The following is a 17321-nucleotide window of genomic DNA, read 5'->3' on the forward strand; positions in this document are numbered from 1 at the left end:
CCCAAAATATAACTCACAGATCACATGAAGCCCAAGAAAAAGAAAGACCAAAGTGTGGGTGCTTCAGTCTTTCTTAAAAGAAGTAACAAAATACTCACAGGAGCAAATATGAGACAATGTCTGTGGCAGAAACTGGAGGAGAGTCCATCCAGAGACTGCCTCCACCTGGAGATTTTTCCCAGATGCAATTACCATATGTAAACACTGTTGTGGATGTCCTGAAGTGCATGCTGACAGGAGCCTGATATACCTGTCTCCTGAGAGGCACTGCCAGAGCCTGACATATTAGCCCTGGATCTAAACAGCTAGCCTTAGAACATACATGGAGGGACCCATGTCTTTAGCTGTACTTGTAGAAGAGGATGGGCTTGTCTAACATCATTTAGAGAGGAGGGTCTTGGTTCCTTGTAGGCAGATTGTTCTAGTGAGGAGAAATTTGAGGGATGGGAGGTGGGAGTGGGCGGGTGGGTGGGTGGTGGCACACCCTCATAGAAGTAGAAGGAGGGAGGATGGGTTAAGGGGTTTCTGAGAGTGGGCAATGGGAAAAGGGGATAACATCTGAAATGTAGATAAATAAAGTACCCAATAATAAAAAGAGAAAAAAAAACAAACAAATAATGGAACTGGCTATGGCAGTAGAACATTTGAGACTCTATAGCAGCAATTTAACATTACCAATATTACAGGGATTCCTTATAATTGTCAAGTACAAGAGACTGTGGAACAGGCCCATGGAACTTTAAAACAATATCTTCATAAAATAAAAGAAGAGGGAGATATACCCCTATACACCACAAATTTATTTAAAGCATATTCTTTTTATTTTTTATGTTAAAGTTTTTTTTCTTAATTTGGATGTCAAGGAACTTTCTGCTGAGTGTCTATGGCACTCTACAACTAGGCACACTTATGCATAGGTGAAAGGAAATTATCAACTTACTGGCATAAGGCATGATCCTGATCATGTATTAAATATGGGGAAGAGGGCGTGTTTGTGTTTTTTCTGCAGAATGCTGAAGGAGCATGGTGGCTGCCAGAGCAATGGGTGAGACATGCTGGTGTCAAGACAAAGAATGATGCTGACCTGCTCGTTTGCTGAGTGCCCTGACAATGGTGACTGGGAAGCTGTATTGGATATAAGTTCCTGACCCACCATTGCTTACCTATACCCCTAATGGAACAAGCTGCCTTGACTCAAGTTCCTAGACCTTGTGGAACAGAGAATTAAAAAGAGAAATTATAATGCCCCTTGTATTGTTATTAAATGTGACCAGTTATTCAGACTCAATCATGGACTGGTCTAGAAATCAAGCCAATATTGGAAATAACAGTCTTCATTTGAAAGTATGATTCTAGAAATTTTCAGAGATATATATGGAAATTAGCTGCAGTTCTTTATGATGTTATGTTAGCAAGAGGTAAAGTTGGGGCAGGATCTGGATTTCAAACAGGTGTTAGCACATGTGTTATGGTTCTTTAAATTGTCAAGTTAAAAATACTTTTGTTTCTTCTACAGTATTTATTGTAAGTCACATTGATTGTACACCTTCTAATTGTGTTTGTGTTTTGAAATCCAGCATGTCAATTATGGAGGTGTATCAACCAGCTTTTGTTTTAGTGCCCTGAGTATCACAGAACCTTGGTATTCTAAAAAATAGCTTGCAAGTACTGGAAGAAATGAATCAGGCTTTAAGCAGAAGCAAGAGGGTAGTGGGCTTGATTATTGCTGGTATAACAGCTTTAATTACATTAATTTCTAGCACAATGCTTCTGCAATTGCTGTGACACAAGAACTTAATACAGCTAATTTTGTTAATCACTTAGCAAAAATGTTACTAATGTGTTAAATATACAAGAGGATTTAGATAGGCATTTGGAAGAAAGGATTGATGGTCTATCCTGTTCAAATTACTGGAAGGGGGTTCAGAATTTATGGGTAAGGAGACATCTTGAGTGTCATGCCAAATACCATTGGATTCATGTTAGTTCTACAATTTACAGTGGTAGTCATTATAATTAGGGAAAAGTTTAATGGCATGTGCAGTGTAATTGGCATAACTCTAATACCTCTCTAGATGTTTTATCAATACATAGGGATGTTATGAATTTCAAGAATGCTGCTCTCCTGAGCATTGATGCAGTAGATACTGCAGATAAAATTACTCATGGCCTGAGGTCAGTATTTCTATTTTGGTCAGGCTTCAAAAATGGCATATGTAGCTTGATAATTCTATCCCTTTTTGTCCTGGGAATACTTTTATTCCTGCCCATTGTGTTAAAGCTTTTCTTCAGCAACATAAACATGTTGGCAGCCAAGTACATGACTTAAACCTGAAAATGGACCCCCAGACACAGTTATTAAATTAACAGGCTGGCAAGCCAAGGATGTGTAAGATTCTGCACAGAGTCTTACCAACCTAAGACAGAAGTGCATTGCTTTTGATAATGCATATTCCATGATGGATAAGGAAGGCATTCTTGTCAGAATGACCTAAGACGGAGTCAGTCTTGTTAATAAAATTAAAAAAGGGGAAGAGGTGGAGAGCCTTTGGGGCTGATTAGCAGGAATATGACATTGGTCAAAAACAAGGAAGTAGGCTTCATGCAAGAATCTGACATTAGGCTAGAACAAAGAAGAAATTTCAGGTAGGAATCTAAATATTAGGGTAGAACAAAGAAGTAATTTCAACCAGGAATCTAAATTTTAGGCGACAATAAGGAAGTAGGCTTCAGACATGAAAATGACCTTGAGATAGGACAGGGAAGTAAGCTCAGATACTTTGATCATTCTGATAAGCCCTTAGAAACAGTGATCATGAGCATGTTCACATAATTGGGTTTAATTCCTTGCTTGTTCTTTGACTATTTGTGTTTATTGTATTGCTTGTTCTTTGACTATTTGCATCTATTGTATTGCTAAACCCTCAACCTAGCACTGACCTTAATACATGCATGTAATTAAAATGGTATAAAAGCATAAAGAAAGCAGGAGGATGGGATAGGTAATTCTAGGGAGTGGAAATGGGAAAAGGGACGACATCTGTATTTTAAATAAATAAAATATCCAATAAAAAGAATTTTGTACAAATTTGAATCATTTGGGTTTTTATTCATTTTTTAAAAAATCTTTATATAATATGGATATTAATCCTTTATTAAGTGTTTAGCTGGCAAGGATTATTTCATCATATGGATTTTCTTTTCACTCTGTTTATTGTCTACTTTTCTATATAGACCTTTTTATGTTTGGAAGATCTCATGTCAAAAGAATTTTATCCAGCAACATGGCTGCTCTGGCAAAGGATTATGCCCAAAGATTTTCTAGGTCTGTGTTATCTGGCTGGAATGATACATCTTTAATCCTTCTGGGTGGAATACAGATACACCTTTAATCCAAAACAATGTACATAAGTTTAGTTTATAGAAGGAAACAGCCATGTTTGAACATGATATCCAATTGCAAAGTAAATAAAGTGAAGAATCAAAGACAGATTTGACAGAATGAGTCAGACTTAAGATATGGCCAACTGTCAAGAGAACATATAGGAAAGAGAGGCTACTTAAAAGAGCAGCACATAGATGCATGCATGTGTATGTATGTGTATGCGCACACACACACACACACACACACACACACACACACACACACACACACGGAGAGAGAAGGGCAGCAATTTTAGAGACAGTTTGCAAGTGAACACAAAATGAGCCAGAGAATAAGAAAGAGCCAGAAGATTACAATATATTGTCAAAGTTAATATGATGCCAAGCACAACAATTCATTGAGAAGACAAGAGAAGCTGGCTTGAGTCAGTTAGCTTGGAACAGTTTTGAGCTAGAATAGCTGAGTTGAACCAGCAAGCCAAAGTTCAGAAAGAACTAGGAAAGATGATCTTATTCAGCAATAGCTCTTCAAGATGACAATTACATCTGGCAAATGAAAGTTACATTTATATTCCTATTTGTCAATTGCTGGCCTTAATTTCTGAGAAACTGAATCCTATTCAGAAAGTATGCTCCCTTATCTACATCTTGTCAGATACTGTCTCTGCTATCTTCTAGCAATTTCAGTGAACCATGGGTTATACATTGATGATTTTCAGCAATTTGGAGTTAATTTTTAGTTCAGGTTGATAGGCGTGGCTATAATTTCATTTTGCATGTGTAGACAACCAGTATTCAAAAATTGTTAAAGTTTTGGGTATTTTAATGTATTTTGTCATATGTCTTTGTCATATACAATACCTTTGTCAATACAATATGCCTATAGTTATAAACACTTATGGTTGGGTTTTGTACTTTGTTCCATTGATCCAAATGTATGGTTTTGTGCCAATACCATGATCTTTACATTAACCAACTCTGTTATATATTTTTATATATGCTTCCTGCTTCAATTTCTGCCTCTAGGCTTCTGCCTTAAGTTACTGGCCTGAATTCCTTCAAAACAAACAAACAAACAACCTGTGACCTGGAAGTATAAGATGAAATAAACCCTTTCTTCATCCAGGTGCTTTGATAGAAGTGTTTTATCACAACAACAGAAGAGGAAACTAGAAAAATGATCTTTTATAAAGTTCCATTTCTATGTTTAGTTTAGTTAGGGTTTGCAGTTGTCTTAAATTTTATTTTATTTTATTTTATTTAGGTATTTATTTATTTATTTATTTATTTACATCCTAATCCAGTATCCATAAGCCAGGCTGATTATGACCTCACTACTCAGCAAAGGCTTGCTATAAAATTCATGTCTTCTTGCTGTAATCCTCTTAGTGTTGAAATTATAAAAATAAGTCATCATACCAAGCCTTCTTTGCCATTTACTTGGGTTTTCTTGCAGTTTAGAAGTGAGTAAACTCAGGGTTAGAGATTTAGCTCAGTGGTAGAGTGCTTACCTAGGAAGCACAAGGCCCTGGGTGGGATCCTCAGCTCTGGGGAAAAAAAGAAGTGAGTAAACTCAAGGCACACATCAAACTTGAAGAATAATTGTTTTCCACTATTTTCTTTCTTCTTTTTATTTCTTTTTACTTTTTTCTTGACCTCAAAAATATTTTATTGGTTATTTAATTTATTTACATTTCAAATATCTTCCCCCTTCCTGGTTTCCCTTCTGAAACTTCATATCCCACCCCTTTCTTTGTCTCTAAGAGAGTGGTCCTCCACCCACCCACTACTGCCTCACCACTCTAGTATTCCCCTATGCTGGGGCATCAAGCTTCCAAAGAATCAAGGGCCTCCCCTCCCTGATGTTAGATAAGGAAAAACCTCTACTACATCTGTAGCAGAAGTCATGGACCCATCTATGTATATACATTGGTTAGTGGACTCTGGAAGTTTCCAATTAGTTGATCTTTTTGTTCTTTCTATGGGGTTGCAATACCCTTCAGCATCTTCAGTACTTCTTCTAGCTCCTCCATTGAGATGCCTGGGGTCAGTCCAATGGTTGGCTGTGAGCAGGGATAAAAAAAATGGTGGTGGTTGAGTTATATATTCTAGGAGATGTATGTTTTCATTCCTATTCTCTTCCAGTTGCTATTTAAGTAATTTATTTTGTACCTGAAGCTCCACATCTTCTTCTTTTAGTAATGATTAATCATTCATCTTTTTCACCTTTTTATTCAGAGAATGGTTTTGTTTTGACATTTCCAAAAACTATGCTTTGACAGATTCAAGCTCCAGCTCAACTTCTTTCATATGCTTTACAGATTTATTGAGTTCTTTCATTTTGAATTAATAATTGTGAGCTCCTCTTACAAATGAATAGCTTTTTCTTTATTCTTCCTTCCCTCCTCTTGTTTATTTGTTCTAGCAATACAATATAGTCATCCTTTAGTTCCAGTTGTGACTTTAGAAATTCAGTTTTGTGTTTCTGATCATAGGTCTCTTCAGTACTCTTTAGATTCTGTTCCCATCTTCAAAGTATCTCGGCCTCACGTTTATTTTCTTCTTCTTGGAGCTTCTGAGTCAATTTAAAAGCTTTGAATCATTCCTTCAGCTCTGCTTCTCTACTTTTAAGAAAATCTGTATCATTTAATAGAAGCAGTTTTTGAGCATAAATTTATTTTGTTTCAATATCTTTGTGCTTTTTAATTTTTTTCAGACGGTTCTTTTCCTGAGAAATGAGATTTTTTTCCTTGATAAATTCTTTCAAATTTATTCCATAACTTAGCCAGTTTCTTTTCATGCTTTCTTTTCTATTCTATCTTACCTTTTGTTATTTCAGGTTCTCTAACATACTTCAGCTATTGACAAATTTTTATCTGAAGCTGGTGTTGTAATTCCTCTTATATTCATTTAACTTTGTCTCTAGAATTCTAGCTTGGGACAGTAAGGAAAGGAACTGCAAATTGATCATTGATAAATTGAAATTACTTGTCTAGGGACACTTTGCTAGGAAATGTGATGCTTTTCTGAGTTTCCACATTACAGCTCTCTTTAGCTTGACGATATTCTACCAATTTCTTTAAGAAACTCCTAAGAAAAATCAGTGATTTATAGATACTGGATGAAGAGTAATACTACAAATGAATTGTAGTAGATCCTGCATAGTAAATATCTTTACTTTTGCCAAACCACTTTCTGAAAGGAAAACAAAAATACATAGTCACTTCTTCATAAGTAATATGCCACTAATGAGTTAGAAGCACTTATTAGGAGGGCATTTCCTTCCACTGAAATTAATGGAGGTTTCACTTCTACACTCAATACAGGATGCATCAATTTTTGAATTAGTTGATTTTGGACTTGTGTCTTCAGTGTGTCCAGTATTCCCTGAACTTTAAACATCTGGTAGTTTTTTTGTAGTTCACCTTGACTCAACATATCATACTTGAGGGACATGGTGGATGGCCAAACACACTTGCCACTGGTTGGCTGCCCACAATTTATGAATATAAAAATGATTTATTGAACTACTATAAAAAACAAAATCATATTTTATAAAATAATACAATGGAATTAAACCTCCAAATTAAAACTATAATTTATAATATAAGGATAAAAAAGTTTCTGTAAAGAAGTACCAAATAAAATTTTGAATTATTTTCTGTAAAATGTTGACCACCTCTTTTCTGCTTATGTTAATGTTGAACATAGCTATCTACATACTGGATACTAGAAGTGTTAGAGAGAACAAAGCCTACCTTGGTTTAGATTTTGTGACACGCAATAGGCATATTACTGAGACATGTAAAAGACACAAAATGTCCTTTAGTTGCTGGCTCAAAGGAGCTGAAGTGAATAAAAAGCATCCCAGTGCTTTTTTTCTTCCATTTTTATATTTTTTGACAGCAGGTAAAGAATCATATCTGTGTCTGAGTCATAATCAGTATCTGAATTCAAAGCAACTTAGTTTTATTTGAAAGTAAAAATAAAGCATAACACTAAGGACTATGTTGTTCTTCACTTGAGGACTTTAGATTCTTACATGATTACATGTTTTAATACATTAAAAATAATTATGGCAGCTACTAGTATTTATGAATAACTGGGCTAAGAAAATATAAGCATTTATAAATGGGTACCAAAAATAAAATAAAACTAAAACAATTCAGAAATTCAAGTAAAGTTGAATAAAGCTACTATTGAAATGTTTTTCTACAGTTTTGTTTCCTCACTTATAGTTCTTCTACATATAAATTTTAAGGAAAGTGGTCAGTGAAGTGGTATGTAAGAAAGCATATAATTTTTTTCTAAATTATACATTTTCAGGTGAAATTTGAAGGAGAGAAATGTGGCATGGCATCTTCTAATCAAATTTAAAGGATCCTGCCTGACTTTTACACATTGCCTTGAATTTGTGTTACATCCTATAATTAAATCCAAGGGGAATAAATTGTAATACTCCCTGATAACCCATCTTTCAGTATTTCTGCATATATTTTGGGGATGTCTTCATTTAATAAAGCTAATTGGTCTCTGTGGGAAATAAAAAAGTGTGTTTTGAGGATGTTTGCTCAGTGTTCTAGGAGGTTTTGTATACTATTAATATGGAAAATAAATTCACATTAAGCATATGTAAAATCATTCCTCAAAATTATGTAGTAAGTTATGTTACATGAGGCTTATTTAAAGTCTATTTTGTTGAACATATATTGTATTTTTTCAGAAAACTAACACTATCTCTAAGGATTTTAATTTCATGCAATATATTAAAAATAACCATCTTAATTTTAAAAATAATTTAAACACTCTTTAGAATAACAGGGTGTGTTTGGTAAACTAACAGTATCTCTAAGGTTTGTAATTTCAGACAATAATTTAAAAATAACAATCTTAATTTTTAAAATAATTTAAATACTTATTAGAATGACACAGAGTGCAGTTGGTAAGTGGAAAAAGCTAATTCTACCTAAATTACATATAGAATTTAAAATCATTTAGAATATATATTCATTTCCAAAGAGTTAGTTATCTGTTCTCTAATAACATTACAGATAAAAGGAAACTCTTTTAGAAAATGTAAATAATATCATATCACAAACATTCTACCAGGTTTCTAAAAGTTAAAAAAATGTTAGAGTTAGTAGAGTATACACAGTGTAGGTATGATTATGTTGGAGAAATGAGATGTATGATTTGAATGGCTATGTTACATAGAAGAATTTGTCAAGAATCTTGATAACAATAACATATAAAACTAAAAACACATTGGAGATATATTGTTTGGGACTGGACTCCACAACTCTGTGTTTTGAGAAATTGGTTTTTTTCTTTTTTTTCTTTTTTTCTTTTTTCTTTTTTTTTTTTCTTTTTTTTTTTTTTTTTTTTTTTTTTTTTTGTAACAGTATACGGTTATTGCAAAAAGAACTTTCCTCTAAGATCTATGACTTTACTAGCCCAGTGTAATTGGCTAGGTTGCCAGTACCAATATGGTTTCTCTTTTGTTCAAAAGGTCTTAAGTCCAATTAGAGAAAGCTTGGTTATTACCACAGTATATGCATTGTGTATTTATACCACGACTGTACCCTTAGATTTATCCTGTGGTACACTTCATTATCTTGGTTTACAGGGAACATAGTTGAGTAGGACTGTTATGTATTTTCTCTCTTTTGCATGTTTGCATGGTGCCCTCTTGTGTGCATGCTGGTTTTCAGAAGGGAAGATCAAATCTGGAGCTGGAGAAATAATTTAACATGAGGAAGAGTATGCTAATTGTTTATCCATTACTAAATGATAGCCTTGAAAACATACATAAAAGCAATGTTATAAATGAACATGTTGTAGTCATATATTTAAGAACACATACACACTATATGCACACATTCATATGTAAAAACATTTAAAGAAAAATAAATTATGAACTTGAAGACAACCAAGAGAGATGGGTTCAGGCAAGGAATTGGAGAGAGAGAAAAGAAGGTTGAAATGAGATAATCATATTATAATGCCAAAAACAAAATATATTTTAATAATAAATTATGTATATTATACATTTTATTAATAATAATTTTTAAGTTATATTGAAGGAAGAAACCCAAAGATAGATTAATGATGAAAAATTATTATTTCAAAAGTATATTATGGTATCAGGGTAAGACCCCAAAAACAAAACTGGTCAGTGGTTTCAAAATGAGTCTCAAGAGTAAATTTGAACAACAACAACAAAAATAACATTGACAACCATGGAATAAAGAATATTTTAAGAGACCAAATGAGTCAGAGAAATGACAAATACTCACAGCAATGAGCCTAACAATGAATCTAGAAAGTACATTGGCTGAATTTTTACTGTCCAATGACCTACAGAGAACGATGTAATTAGTCTTTGTTATACATATCTGAACAAGTAGATCATTTCCAGTTGTCAAAATATTTTTTCTGTATAAAATTACTACAATAAATTATACCATAATAATTTATTTCAAAACTTTATTTCTAATGCTTAGTATAGTGTTCAAATGCAAGAGAGAGAGAGAGATACAGAGACACAGAGGTTGAGATACAGAAAACATAGACATAGATATATAATGTTCAGATTCAGCATATATATATATATATATACATAAATATACATACATATATATACATTTGTAATAGCTTGATATATATATACATAAATATATATCAAGCTATTACAAATGAATATTAAAAGAAAATTAATTCTTATTTTGGGCAAAAAATATGTTGATGTCCATCTAACAAGAGAATTAACAAATATTTACTGAGTATTTCTAAGCAAACTTAATCTTAAATGATGACTATATCAATTAACCTACTTCTGTGAGCTATCCAGTCATTCTAATTGAAAAACACATTAAGGTTAATCTGAACTTGCTCAGAAAGAATTTTTAACTAAAGACCTGTGGGGTGTCAAGTGCCATATGGGAGGTGCTAAGCAAAGTTTTAGTTAGATAGCATGTTAGTTACCTTCTAAGGCCTTATTTAAAATAACAAAAACAAAAATAAAAACCTTTCAGGATATCAATGAACTTAGTAACCAAACAGTATGATATAGTGTTTGTCTTTGCTCATTTTTAACAGATAGGCAAGAACAGGCTTCTCAAAAGTCCTTAATAGCTGAATAAGTAGAAATGATATTGGAACAAATTTGAGAAAACAAACACAGAAAAAAGCCAGGAAACACAGGTATGCTTTTGAAGTGTAACTGAAAGCTGCCTGTCCCTGCATTAGCTAGAGATGGGCTTTGTGGCTTTGCTAAGGTGCAAAATGGACAAAACTCTAAGTTGGAGAGCAGTATTCTCTCAGTACACTGACATTCCTGACATTTTATTATAAAGATGAGCAAAAAGAACTGATTTTCATTTTTCCTAGCTATTAGGGCAACAATCCTAATTTTCTGTAGATCTAAATGCAGATTGTATCATGCTAGGAAAATAGAATCATTCATGAAAACTTTTAATTATTCTGCACTATAATTTAATTAATTTTAACTTCTTTGAAAAATTCATAATTTAATACTTTAAACACTGTTTTACTACACTTCATTTAACTTGATTATAAAATGAGATACTCAGAATCAATTTTAAGGACCTGTGTAATTTCTATACTTTATTAATTTTAAAGGCCAAAAGATGATGTCCAACTAACTCAAATTAATTTTAAATATAGTTACTATTTGAAGACAGAGGGAAGAATTTAGAAAAGTCATAAGTGAGCTTATTAGGGCTGTCAAAGGAAGAAATTATAAATAGTGCGCATTAGTGAGCAAAGGATTATTTTGACAGTTGTCCAAGACAGAAGACTCATACCAAAGTATAAACACAATCTCCTCCTCTTCACCATAGGCTAAAACAACCTTACTTTTTTTTCAGTGTCAGTTGACTAGAGGCAATTTCTGACACTCCCTGAGGTGTTTTTTTGCTGTATTATTCATCTCTTCCTTCATCGTAATATCTTATAGCTGCTACAAATTTTTGTCTTCACATGGTCATTGTTTTGCAAGAATGAAACTCAGACATAGTAGCTTAGGGACCTAATTATTTGTGTTTGTAAGGAAAATATTGCCAAATAATGTTATATTCAAAAGTGAAGGGAAATAGAAGCTAGGAATTGGATAGATAGCAAAGGCAGTGGGATACTATAGGAGTAGGAGGGAGAAAAGAAATTGTTTGAATTTGGTTTTGTCATGGAGTATTTTGTTTTCTCCATGAATGATGATTGAGAATTTTGCAGGGTATAGTAGCCTGGGTTGGCGTTTGTGTTCCCTTAGGGTCTGCATGACCTCTGTCCAGACTCTTTTGGCTGTTGGGGTCTCTGTTGAGAAGTTTAGTGTATGGCAAGCCAAGGTAAGATTCTTCACAGAGCCTTACCAACCTAAGACATAAGTGCATTGCCTTTGATAATGCATATTCCATGATGGGTAAGGAAGGCATTCTTATCAGAATAACCTAAGACAGGCTCAATCTTGTTTATGAAATAAAAATTGGGGAGAGGCAGAGAGCTTTGGGGGCTGCTTGGCAAGAATCTGATATAAGCCAAGGACAAAGAAATAGGCTGCTTGGCAGGAATATGACATAGGCAAAGGACAAGGAAGGTGGCTTCAGGCAAAAATCTGACATTAGGCTAGAACAGAGAGATAATTTCAGGCAGGAATCTAAATATTAGACTAGAACAAAGAAGAAATTTCAGGCAGGAATCTAAATATTAGGCTACAACAAGGATGTAGTCTTCAGACATGACAATGACTTTGTGCTAGGACAGGGAAGTAGGCTCAGATATTTTGGTCATCCTGGTAAATCCTTAGAAACGGTGATCATGGGAGTTTTCATGAAATGTTGTTTATTGCCGTGCTTGTTCTTTGACTATTTGTGTTTATTGTCTTGCTTGTTCCTTGACTATCTGCATCTATTGTATTGCTAGTTCCTCAACCTAGCACTGACCTTAATACTTGCATGTAATTACAATGGTATAAAAGCAAAAAGGTATTAAAAAAAAAAAAAAGAGCGGGCATGGGATAGGGGTTTTCTATGAAGAGGAAATGGGGAAAGAAGATGACATCTATAATGTAAATAAATAAAATATCCAGCAAAAAATAAAAGTCAAAAAAGGGAGAAGTCTAGTATAATTCTGCTAGGACTGTCTTTATATGTTATTTGGCCTTTTTTCCTTTACAGCTTTTAATATTCTTTCTTTGTTTTATGCATCTAGTGTTTTGATTATTATGTGACAAGAGGTTTGCTTTCTGGTCCAATTTACTTGGTGTTCTATAGGTGTCTTGTACATTTATGACCATCTCTTTCTTTAGGTTGAGGAAGCTTTCTTCTATGATTGTGTTGAAGACATTTTTGGGTCCTCTGAGCTGGGAATCTTCTATTTCTGTTATTCTTAGATTTGGTCTTTTGGTTGTATCCTGAATTTCCTTAATGTTTTGGATTAGGAGTTTTTTATGTTTTGAATTTTCTTTGACAGTTGTTTCTATCTCTTTTAAGGTATCTTCTATACCTGAGATTCCCTCTTCTATCTCTTGTTTTCTGTTGGTGATGTTTACATCTGTAATTCCTGACCTCTTTTCTCGATTTTCCATGACCAGGGTTGCCTCCCTTTGTATTTTCTTTATTGTTTCTATTCCATTTTTAGGTCTTGTACTGCTTTGTTCAATTTCTTTCGTGTTTGATTGTGTTTTCCTGTATTTCTTTAAGGGATTTATTTGTTTCCTCTTTAAGGGCTTCTACATGTTTATCTGTGTTTTCCCATATTTCTTTCAGTGAGTATTTATATCCTCCTTTAATAGACTCTATTATCTTTATGAGATAGGATTTTAGGCAGTATCCTGTTTTTTAGGTATGTTGGTGTATTCGGGGTTTGCTGTGGTGGGAAAACTGGGTTCTGATGGTGCCATAGTATATTGGCTTTGGCTGTTTATGGTCTTGCACTTGCCTCTTGTCATCTGCTTATCTTTGGTGTTAACTGATCTCAGTGTCTCTGTCTGGCGCCTGCCTGCTATGTCCCTGGTTTGCTGCAGGTCTCCTGGGAGGCCCGTGGCCCTGGCTGTAGTAGACCTCCTGGGTTTTAAAAGGAGAAGACAAGATGATGGTCTGCCCAGGTAGAAGGCACATGCCAGAAAGTAGGTGGAGTTCATACAGTGGGAGGGATTGGGGGTGGAGATGGGTCCAGAGTTCACTGAGCTCCTTGGTATTGCCAGCTGCTGCTGTTCTTTCTTTCTTTCTTTCTTTCTTTCTTTCTTTCTTTCTTTCTCTTTTGTGTTTTTCTGAAAAATATGTGCAGAGAGAGAGAACAAAAAATGCTATGCACAAATACATGAAATGAATCAAAAAATCAATAAAAAACACAAGGATAAAGTACACAGCTAAGAAAACAATGCATTTATATGTGTAGATGGAAAAATAATTAGTATAATCAAAACATGCAATTAAATGTTGAATATATTCAAGAAACAAACCTGAGAAATTATGCAACATAACAAAGAGCTGAAATAAAGTTGAAGGGCATAGACAACATATTCAATAATGTTATAATACAAGATTTTTTAATTCTACAAAAGAAATGTACATACAAATGCAACATAAAATAAACATAAATAAAAATCTCCATTACATATATCAGTCATAATGTCAAACATAAAAAACAAAAACACAAGAGGAAAAGCTGTAAGGCAAAACATAAGCATTCACACAAATGTAGAATTCTAAGAATAGCATCAGATCTTTCTGCAGCAGTCAAAAATGTCAGAAAAAACATTGAACAATATATTTCATAAAATATATTGTTATCAACCAAGAATGTCATTCCCAGAAAACATTAGATAGATAAAAAACTTTATATAGGTATAGATATAGATATAGATATAGATATAGATATAGATATAGATATAGATATACATATACATATAGATATACATATAGATATACATATAGATATACATATAGATATACATATAGATATACATATAGATATACATATAGATATACATATAGATATACATATAGATATACATATAGATATACATATAGATATACATATAGATATACATATAGATAGAGAGATAGAGAGATAGAGAGATAGAGAGATAGATATAGATAGATAGATAGATAGATATGTAGATATAGATATATATATTTGCACACACGTACACACACACATATATATGTATATATTGAGAAATAGCGACACTTTAAGAAAAGCAAAAACATGGCAATTCATTACAATAATTCTAGCACTTCAAAGATTTTTTGAAAAAATCTTATATAGAGAAAAGAGAAAAATAATCTCATACCTGAGAACATGGGAAGAAATATGTTTCAAGGGTAATGAACAAAGAAGATATAAAAAAGATGAATGAGTGAAGAAAAAGATGTTGCAAAATATTTGGTCACACTGAACTCTTAGGTTGTGTTATTTACTGCAAAAAACAACTACTTATTATGGTGTTGCTCAGCTCCAGCACACACCTTTAATTCAAGACCTTTCTGTTTATTGTAAACAGAATAAAAAATCAATCATATGTCAAGAGGCAGAGCAAGAAATAAGTTGAAAGGGAGCAAAAATAGAAAAAAAGAAAAAAGAAAAAACAACAGAGAACAATAGCAAATCAGGAAGACTGATAAGAAGTCTCATAGAAAGTATTTTTAAAAAGAGGGACATTCATTTTGAAGAATTTTCAAGATGACGTGGAGGTCAGCCTCCTTTTGGGAAGTCATTTGTGGGAAAGATTAGCTTTGTGCTTTCTCTGCCTCTCTGAGTTAGCAGGCTTTCACCACATCATCTGGCTGCTGGATCTTCATTGGTAAAATTGAACAATTAAGGTTTTATTTAAAACAACACTTGGTGCTCCAGTGCATGGCTTGGCCACCCAGACAGAGAAACCATGCTAGCTGTGGACAAAGTGAGAAGCCACCAGTTTTAACAAACCATCTGAGAAGTCCTCAAGGAGAGTTAAGAATGTACCATAGTTCATAAGGTGTTAGAACCCTGTATTGCAGAAAATGAAAATATAAATGATTTAACTGAGATTGAAATAATAGAAATTATAATTACTATCACTCTGGTAATTCAGAATTTATTTTTAATAGTCATAGTTGGGTTTTTGTGCCAAATATGGAAAGTGGATTGATCAGATACAAGCATTAGAAAGACATCGAAATCAGACAGAGGAATTTAGACAAGAGGGGCAAACCAAGATTGTTAAAAGGAAAAAAAAACAACCTTAGTTTATCCAGTTACTATTAAAAAAATCTACCAAGAGACAATAGGAACCCCCAAGGTTATGAAGAATTTACATAAAATTCTATAAGAATATTATTAGATTTGAGGTGATTTAAGGAAGAAATTGTTTCAATTGGTATGCATTCACTCTATGTAAAGCAGATATTAAATTCATGGGCAATTCAGAACCGAATTATTTCCCCAGACTGGAAAGAAATGACAATAGTAATGTTGGAAGCTAGTCCTCAGTTGCAATGACATAAATGGTGGAAATAGAAAGCTAGAGCCATAGAACAATGAAACAGGGATAGAGGTATTAATATGTCCCATGATCATTTCCTAGGGGATGAAAAATACACTGAGCCACAAATGCAGTTTGAATTTGACAATCATATTTCAGCACTATGTTATTTAGCAGCTCCAAATGCTTGGGATGAGGTTGAAATAATATCAATTATAATTACTATCACTCTAGTAATTCATAATTTATCTTTAATGGCCATAGTTGGGTCTGAGTCATTTAAAATCATCCCCCCCACCCAAATAAACATTCACTGATTCTTTTTCAAAGATTGATTCCAGTTGTAAACAGAATGGTATCAAATTCAGAAGTCCAACAAATATTAATTGAATATTTGGCTTTTTAAAATGCTATTTCAAAAGAGGTAATTAAACCTTTAAAGGCAAGATCACACCAATAAATCAATGAATTAGAAATAGAGACGATATTGGATTTTATATTTATAATGCTTCTCTGATACAAAAAAATAATTTTTATAAGTTTTAAGAAAAATCAAAATGGCAGATGTTATCATTGTACTAAGCAAGGTCTTTTAAGTAAGTAAGGGATTATAGGCAAGGTATCTGTAGAAACAATGTATTTTCTAGACCAAATACAAAAAGAAGGCCCTAGCCTTCCTCAGTATGCAGAAAGTATGTCAAAGCCTGATACTGAACTAATGAATACAGGGCAACAAAAGATAAACAAGGTAACAGTGATCTGGAAGTACCCTAAGGAGCCTCCCACAGCCTGCATTATCAAACTTGATTTAAATCTTTCTCTTTCAGCTTTGGAGAAACTCATCCATAGACTGTTAAAAGATTTAATGCATCTTGTTAAAAACAGCAGTGCACTGGATGTTAGCAAGTAGAGAACAGCTTCAGTAGATAAAACAAAAAAATTCAAGAGAAATCAAAAAGAAAAAAAGCACAAAAAAGCAAAAAGAGTATTTTGGCAAACTTCTATGAATGATCTAATAAATACTAATAAAATGTGTTTTATAATAATACAACTAAATAAATAACATTGAAATAGCAAGTCTAGTACATATAGTAGCAGATGTAACTATAATTTCATCAGAATATTGGCATCCAGATTGGCCTAATCAGGAAGTAAGTATTCAGCTTCAAGGTATTGGAACTTTTTTTTTCATGTAAAGCAAAGTGCAAAAGGTGTCAAGTGTATAGGACCAGAAGTAGATAGGAAAATTAAAGCCATATGTAGTTAATATAACCATGAATGTATAGAGACATGATTTGTTGCAGCAATAGGAAATATAGATTAACATCCCTTAAGTCTCAGAAACAAACCATAAAATAATAATGCTTCTGAGAAACCTTTTAAAGGGTATTATCAGACTGACCTGCTTGTCCATAAGCAGGGCATAACAGGTGTTGGTCTTTCAACATTACTAACC

At 33.3% G+C, this 17321-nt stretch overlaps 1 pseudogene; it reads right to left on the reverse strand.

Moving 5' to 3' along the window:
* Positions 1 to 3304: 3304 nt before the first annotated feature.
* Positions 3305 to 6840, reverse strand: LOC117703129 (centriole and centriolar satellite protein OFD1-like; annotated as a pseudogene).
* Between the last annotated feature and the right edge of the window lie 10481 nt (positions 6841 to 17321).

The sequence above is a fragment of the Arvicanthis niloticus genome, chromosome 2, assembly GCF_011762505.2.
Source record: "Arvicanthis niloticus isolate mArvNil1 chromosome 2, mArvNil1.pat.X, whole genome shotgun sequence".
Classification (NCBI taxonomy): domain Eukaryota; kingdom Metazoa; phylum Chordata; class Mammalia; order Rodentia; family Muridae; genus Arvicanthis; species Arvicanthis niloticus.